Source organism: Phalaenopsis equestris, unplaced genomic scaffold, assembly GCF_001263595.1.
Source record: "Phalaenopsis equestris unplaced genomic scaffold, ASM126359v1 Scaffold000087, whole genome shotgun sequence".
NCBI classification, from domain to species: Eukaryota; Viridiplantae; Streptophyta; class Magnoliopsida; order Asparagales; family Orchidaceae; genus Phalaenopsis; species Phalaenopsis equestris.
In genome coordinates, this window is record NW_018164529.1 from 25,699 (window position 1) to 33,157 (window position 7,459).

Below are 7,459 nucleotides of genomic sequence, written 5' to 3' on the forward strand. Positions count from 1 at the left end.
GATAGATATCTATTCTAAATGAACCATGGATCAATGAAATCCTCATTTTGGGTCCTTATGGATTGGTTTTAGCTAAAATATTGTGAGGATATTGTGTATCCTAACTCCAAACCAACACCCAGGGTCAATCCTAAGGCTAAGTAATCCTATAGGAACTCCTCTTGAGTCCTCTCACAATGAACTTACCTACTAAATGCTAGAAGTTAAGATCAATATGTGAAACTTCAAGTTGAGTAAAGAGAAAGGCTTTGAATTTCTAATGGTAGGGTACCTTTTCTAATTTTCTAAGACTAGTCAATAGGAAAGTCCTATGGCTAGACCTAGGCTACTAAAGAAGTTTTCTAGACCTTAACCAAAAGTGAGGTCAACACTTCCATGCTTCCATGTTGACTATTCAGTCAAAGTTATGACACCACTTCATTTGTACCATACTATTGCCAAAAAATCATTTCACTGATGTTACTAAAGATAGAGTTGTACTCAACTATTGCATTCAGAACATGAAGGCAATAGATGTGGCTGCACTTATAGTTTAGCATGCTTCAAGTAATTCTTGTAGTTCTACAACTGGAGGATTGACTGCACTTATAGTTTAGCATGCTTCAAGTAATTCTTATAGTTCTACAACTGGAGGATTGAGATACCCTGCCTTGATTTTCAATCTATGTGAACAATCAGGAGTAGAATCTTATTGAAATGAAGAAAGATTACAGCAATAAAATTGGATTGAGAGATATATGATTCAGAGAGTAGAATCATTTGTTGAGTCTAGAAGTGGGAGAATGGATAGGCTCTGAACATCTGTTGCAGCGGCATCTACTTCTAGATCTGTATCACTTGAAGGTATTATGGATCAATTGATGATTCAACAGATGGATACAAGAAATATTAAAACTCAGTTGGGAGAGATAGTAGCAAGGAATGCATATAATGATGAATATCAGTTGAGGAGAGTTCAACATGATAGTGATATTGAAAATGCCTTGGTAAGAGACCATAGAGGTGAACCTAATGTGGACTTTTTTATTTCGAATTGAAACTCAGTTTCAGTCTCTATAGTCTCATTCATGATGATGAAGAAGAAGAAGAACAAGAAAAAGAATAAGATGATGAACAGGAAGGAGATGAAGATTGATGTTTTATGAGCTAGTTTAGTTTAGTTTTGATATTGTTTTTTGTTTGTGTTTGTATTGGGATGTACTTTTATTCTTTTATTTGAAACTTGTTGTTATTTGAAACTTGTTGTAATAAAAGACTTTTTATGTTGCGTTGTGAACTGAATCTGTAATAGTAATTGTTGACTTTTATTTTTTCTGCTTTTTAGTATTTTTAGTTTAGTTGTCAAATTAGTTTTTTAGTTTTTGTATTTATGTTCTTGATTCTCAGTAGGTTCTCTAGAATATATTATGTTCTATTTAATGCTTTAAAGTCTATATGTAGTTTTACATTTAGTACCTGCAGTATACTAGAGACCAATTTTATAATAAGAAATCCTTTACAGGTCAGTTTTTATTTTCATGCATTTACTATTTTCTATCACCTATTAAATTTTATATCAAAAAAAATTGTAAAGTTATTTAAAAAGAGCATTTTCTTATCGAGCATCTCCAATTAGTGATTGATCTTATGGTAATCTCCACTAGTTGGCGTTGGTGTTGGTTCTTGAGCATTTCATAAGAACTAAAAAATCTTGTTTTGAGATTCCTTCATTATGCACATATGGTCCCCTTTTCAAGAAGAGTAATGTACGTTTAATACCGACTGTTTATATGCAACACTATAGCAATGTATGCAATTGTATTTCATTAATACCGACTGTTGATATGCAACACTTATCTTTCCTACTTTATAATAGTTATAATTTTCACTTATGTTTCCTTACTTTGTAACAGAACCAAAAACTTGATCCTGAAGAAAATAAGAATTTAACTCTTTAATTTATATATATATATATATTGGGATACAACACAAGTATATGTATCGTTATCAAGTAATATAAGACTTTTTTATTAAGCATCGAATATCAAACCCACAGTGAGTGTTCACAATATGTACATCAAAATAACAAACTTTCTATTTCAAAAAGATAGTTACTTAAACTATAGATACTTTACAGTAATTAAAAATCAATTTTTTTTTGGTATTTTTGATATTTTAACAAAATAAAAATACCTTCTAAATATACCTTAAGTTTATGTAAAAGAAAAGTATTGAATATGAAATACCTTTCTCCTTATCATGAATTAGTAATAAGTATAGGAATTATATTGTGGAAGTTTTGAAATTGTGTTGTGTCAAATAGGAGCAAAATTATTCTTTACCCTTACTAGAGATGCTATAAAGAAAATTGACTAATTTAAAGTTTGAATAATTCTGAAGATCTGCTAAGGATGGAAGATACCAGCTCTCACTCTAGAGTTCTCTAAATTCCCTCCACCTGGGAGCTTACATCTCGTATCACAACCTAAAATAACAAGCCAAGTTGGGGCCTTTAGCCTGTCACTCTAAAGTCCTCAAACTCTACACCCTTCAAAGATTATTTCCCTTTTTATTTGCACTAAATCATATAAATTACATTGTCATTCATACAACCTCATGTGATTCTTTCCAATTGTTGACTGAGACAATACCATCCCGGTTCTTACATGCTCTCACAACAAACATTAACATCTAGATGGGTCAGAACAAGTAGTAAATGAAGTAAATGGAAATAAATCAACACTACTTCCTCCAACATTTAAGATTAATACTCTCCACAAATTCCATCCAACACTTTAATTACTTATCATTTTAAGGATAAAGATAAAGAAAAATACTCATAATCCACTGAGAAAACAAAACCACACCTTAGTTTAATAGTAGAAATCATTATCAAACTAACAAGAAGTCTCGATTAAAACAAAAAGTTATTTAAAAACAAAGATAGAAACTTATCTCAAATCCTCCACCAAACTCTTTAACTTCCTTTGAATCTCTTCTCTCTTAAAGCACTCTTAACTCTCACAATAAGAATAAAAACAAAAAGGAAAAATTAAATTTGTGGTGTCTGAAAAATCTCTCCAAAAGTTTCTCCACGAACTATTCAAAAACTTCTCAGGACTTTTTTTCTCTCAACTTCCTTCTTTTATAATTTTCCACAAGGTTCCTTGTTATCTCTTTAAAATGTGTCCCAATTCATTTTTTATTCCAAGGGATGCCTCCTTTCATAACTCTTTTAACCATTTTTTCGTTTCTATTGGCCGTAACCACCCTTTTAAGCCAATAAGAGCTTCACATGTCTCTTCAAAATTTGGCAAAATGAATTAACCTTTCAAATAACTACCTCTAGCTCTTAAGCGTGAGGCCTCTGGCTCTTAGGCACGGCCTTCTCTATTTCACCGGCGTGTAAGGCGCCGAATCTGGCGCTTAGCCGCCAAAACACTTTTGCACATTTTTTGTATTTTTGCTCAAAATTTGATCCTTTTTCACTCCTTTTAGCATTTTTTACCTTTTTACTTGTACTTAAATGAAAAAAAAAATACCTTCCATTAAAGTGCAATACCTCAAAAATATATATAAAAATGTGTCTAAGAACACTATATATTTTAGGTGACTATATATTTTAGGTACTATATATTTTAGGTGTATCAAAATTCCCCAAACATAAAATGTTACAAGTGACACTTCAATCTTCCAATCTTCAAAAACAAAATAAGTATGATATGTATATGAGTTTCTTTAGGAGTTACTAAAATTCAGATTTATAAATATAGTAGTCCTATTTAGAAAAAATATTTAGTAAATGAGACCAACTTAAAGTTTAGAAATTTTTTATGTTAAGAAATTTAAAAATATGAGTTTCTATCGAATTCAAAAATATTGTAGATTTTTCAAATATAGAATTTAGTACTTTTATTATTTTCACTTAAAATAGTTTATTAAGAAAAAATTTACTTACTATATTATATCCTTAAGCTTAAGACTTCCTCAAGTCTTATACTTTAAAAAGATCAAATGTGGAACCAATTTTTGATTAGGCACTAATCCTCAAGCTTCTCCTCTCTTATTTTTTTTATTTTTCCTTTATTTTTATTTTTCTTTTTCTTTATTCTTTTCTTTTATTTTTCTTTTTCTTTTTCATTTTTTATTTTTTTGGCAAGGATTATTATATCTGGATATGTCTTTAATAGTTTTGAATTCCACTTCTCCTTTGCTAAAGCAAAGTTCTAATATAAATCTTTTACTTATAAATATAATAATAGTTTTGAAAATTATTTTTAATAAAATAAATTTCAATATTAAAAATAAAAACCTAAATTTTTAAAATTTTCAAAAATACAATTTTTCTTACCAAAGATAGTTACACTTTTGTTAACATTAACTATATTTAGCATTCTCCACACTAAAAATTTTTAACAGAAAGTTTTTCTTCATTACTCAAAATTTTAACTAAATTTTCTTACTCATTTCTATAATCAAAATTTGCTTCCCTAATATAACTTCATATACAAGATCATTTTTCTTTTCAAATCAAATTCACTTGTAGCGCATTTGAGAACAAATATAATTCAAAATTTGAAAGTATTTTTCATTCCCCCCCCCCAAACTTAAGTTTTTAACAAGATTAAACAGTTTACTAGTAGATACATAAAATTAAGAATAAAAATTGAAATAACATGCTTACAACAAATTTTTATCCCTAATTATACAAGTATAAAACTAAAAACAAGAGTAAAATTAAGTTTTGATCAATTTTCTATCATTTTAACTTTAATTCATCATGTAGAGATTCATTAGACTTCTAAGTAGTGGGTACAGCATAAAAACAAACAAACACATTAACTTTGATTTCATAGTCTAAACATAAGAACAAACACACGAACAAGATAAAAGAGAAATATTGGGTAGCAATTTCTAAAATTAAATTTTAAAATTAAATCTAGTAATATTTTCAACTTTTCAAAAGTCATAAAAATAAGTTTAATCCTAACTAACTAAAGCACATTACTCAAAAGACAACAATAATTATTCACATCAACAATTACTACCCTAGAATTTAAAACAAAATACTAAAACAAAATACTAACAAAACACAAACATCACAATAACACTTAAACAAACAATCCAACACATCACATAGTCCAAACAAGTACACAAATTCAAATGTCTCAAGTTCACACCACGTAGTCTATCTCTTATTACAAATATAAAAATAAATTAGTCCTCCTCATTATCTAAATTAGTGTTGTTCCAAACATATGTAGGCACATAATCAGGGTAACTTGGATATGAAGGAAATTCCACTCCTTGGTTACCCCTAATGAGGCTTGCAAAAGATGAGTAAAATTTCTCCTCATAATCATTATGCTTTCTAGCATACCCATCAATTAGTTCTACAAAATACTTTAGATTGTAAAAATTATATGTGGTATAATTAATATTATCCATCATTCAATGCAATAATTGACCTTGAGTTTAGTAGACTCGCCTATAGAAGTAGATGCTCGTGAGGTAGATGGTCTTGATTTAGAAACAATAGAGGTTGATGCAGCAGACGTTGACATTCCATAACTTTTCGAAAATCCTCCTCTCCAACCAAAAATAGAGTGCTCAAAATATAATTTCACATTTACACTTGTAATTGGCTTTAGAGGTAGCAACACTTCTTCCAAGCTGTCATATCTCACACCAGCCTGCTCACACAAAGAAAAGATCAAGGAGCAAATCTCAGACCTGCAGTAGTTGTGGTAGTGGCAGAACTGATGATATTCTGGTAAATCAAAGCTCCAATATTGATAACCTTGCCTTCCTGAATACAACAATTCAACGTTTCTCTCTCCCTTGTAACTTCACTAAGATAATTCATCGGTAACAGATGAACTAAAATAAAGTAGTGTCACGCCTTTGATGTTGCACTTAACTTTGAAGTGGAAAAGTTGACTCTCCTCTCATTTGTAATTTTTCAGTCTCCTTCCAACAGTCAAATATGAAATAATCTCGTCCAGTTCCGTCTCAGTCAGACTATAGTTTGCATGAAAACATAAAGTATCAAGTGGTAAATGGTAGAACATAGAGATTACCTCCGGTAAAAAACGTACCAATTTGCCTCTAACCATGACTCTTGTACTGCAGATATCACAACCACAGAAGAAAAACAATAGAATCGTTCCCATTATCGGAGAACGATCAAATATTTCAAAAATCCACCTCTTAGGAATCAATTTTCTAAATTGTAGAGTGTCACTATATTTGTCCTCAGCTTTTGAACTCACAAACTAGCTCGAATCAAAGCGGGTCCTTCCCTCACTCTTAATTTTTGGGGCCATTCTACAAATTTCACAAAATTCCACAATAACTTCAAAAAGCAAGTCTAATCTTCTAAATTTAACTTCTATAAACATAAACTACACTTTCTATGCAAATTCTATGGATTTTTTTTCACTTTTCACCATGAATAGTGATTTTTGGGTTTTTTCAAATGTACTCAAAATACATGGTGAAAATCCACAATTTTTACATAGAAGTGAAGCTCTTACCATAAGAAATCCAATTCTATCAATTTTGGCTCAAATTCACCAAGAAATTTTTAAGAAAAAGTTTGCCCTAACTTCAAAGCGCAAACTCGAGAGGAAGAAGATGATAATAGGAGTAATAATGGCAATTTTTGGGGTTATTTTTGACCTTTAACTGTTTGTAAATTGGTTTTCATGAACCGACCCTTAAGCGTGGATAAGTGATGCTTAAACACCCACCTCTTGAGTTACATCATGATTAAGCGCGAGATTGTGGCACTGTAGGCACTATTTTTGGTTGATGGAGTTGCCCGTAAGACGCTGTCGGTCACCAAAATCGAAATCCTGTCACCCGCTTCAAAAGGACTTTTTAATTTACATAGATTTACATATAGATTTAAGTTTAGAAAAATATGGAGTCAAACTTACCTTATATTTTTCGTATTTTAAATGAAAGAGCGCTATACCTCAAACCCTGTATCTATCCCGAAGGATAAACACAAGACTTAAGGATGAATCTTGATCAAATAAACTAAGGAATATATGACGTCCGTTTGGTCTGTGAAACTGTTGTATTTGCCGACAATTTCCCTTATTTAACATGAAGAACTAATTAGGGTTTATTTTAACATGGGTTCGGATGAGCTTCCTGTAAGGGCAAGCCCCTATAGTTATTTACAACTTAAATGACCGAAGTCACCTAAGAAAACTCTCAATAAAAATCAGGAAATATTATATTCAAGGATTTCAAAAGGATAGGACTTTTCAATGATATCAGATAAAGAGGTGTTAAATGAGATTGGCACAAATTTGGAGCATTTTGTTTTTGGAATCTAAAGGAGGAAGAACTAGGGAATGTCATGGATTCAGAGGAAAACCTTGGTGACTTCCCAGTCTATCATAATGTTTGGCTTTAGCTTTGAGAAGAAATATTTAAGTGTTTCATCTTGCCAATTTTATTTGTTTAG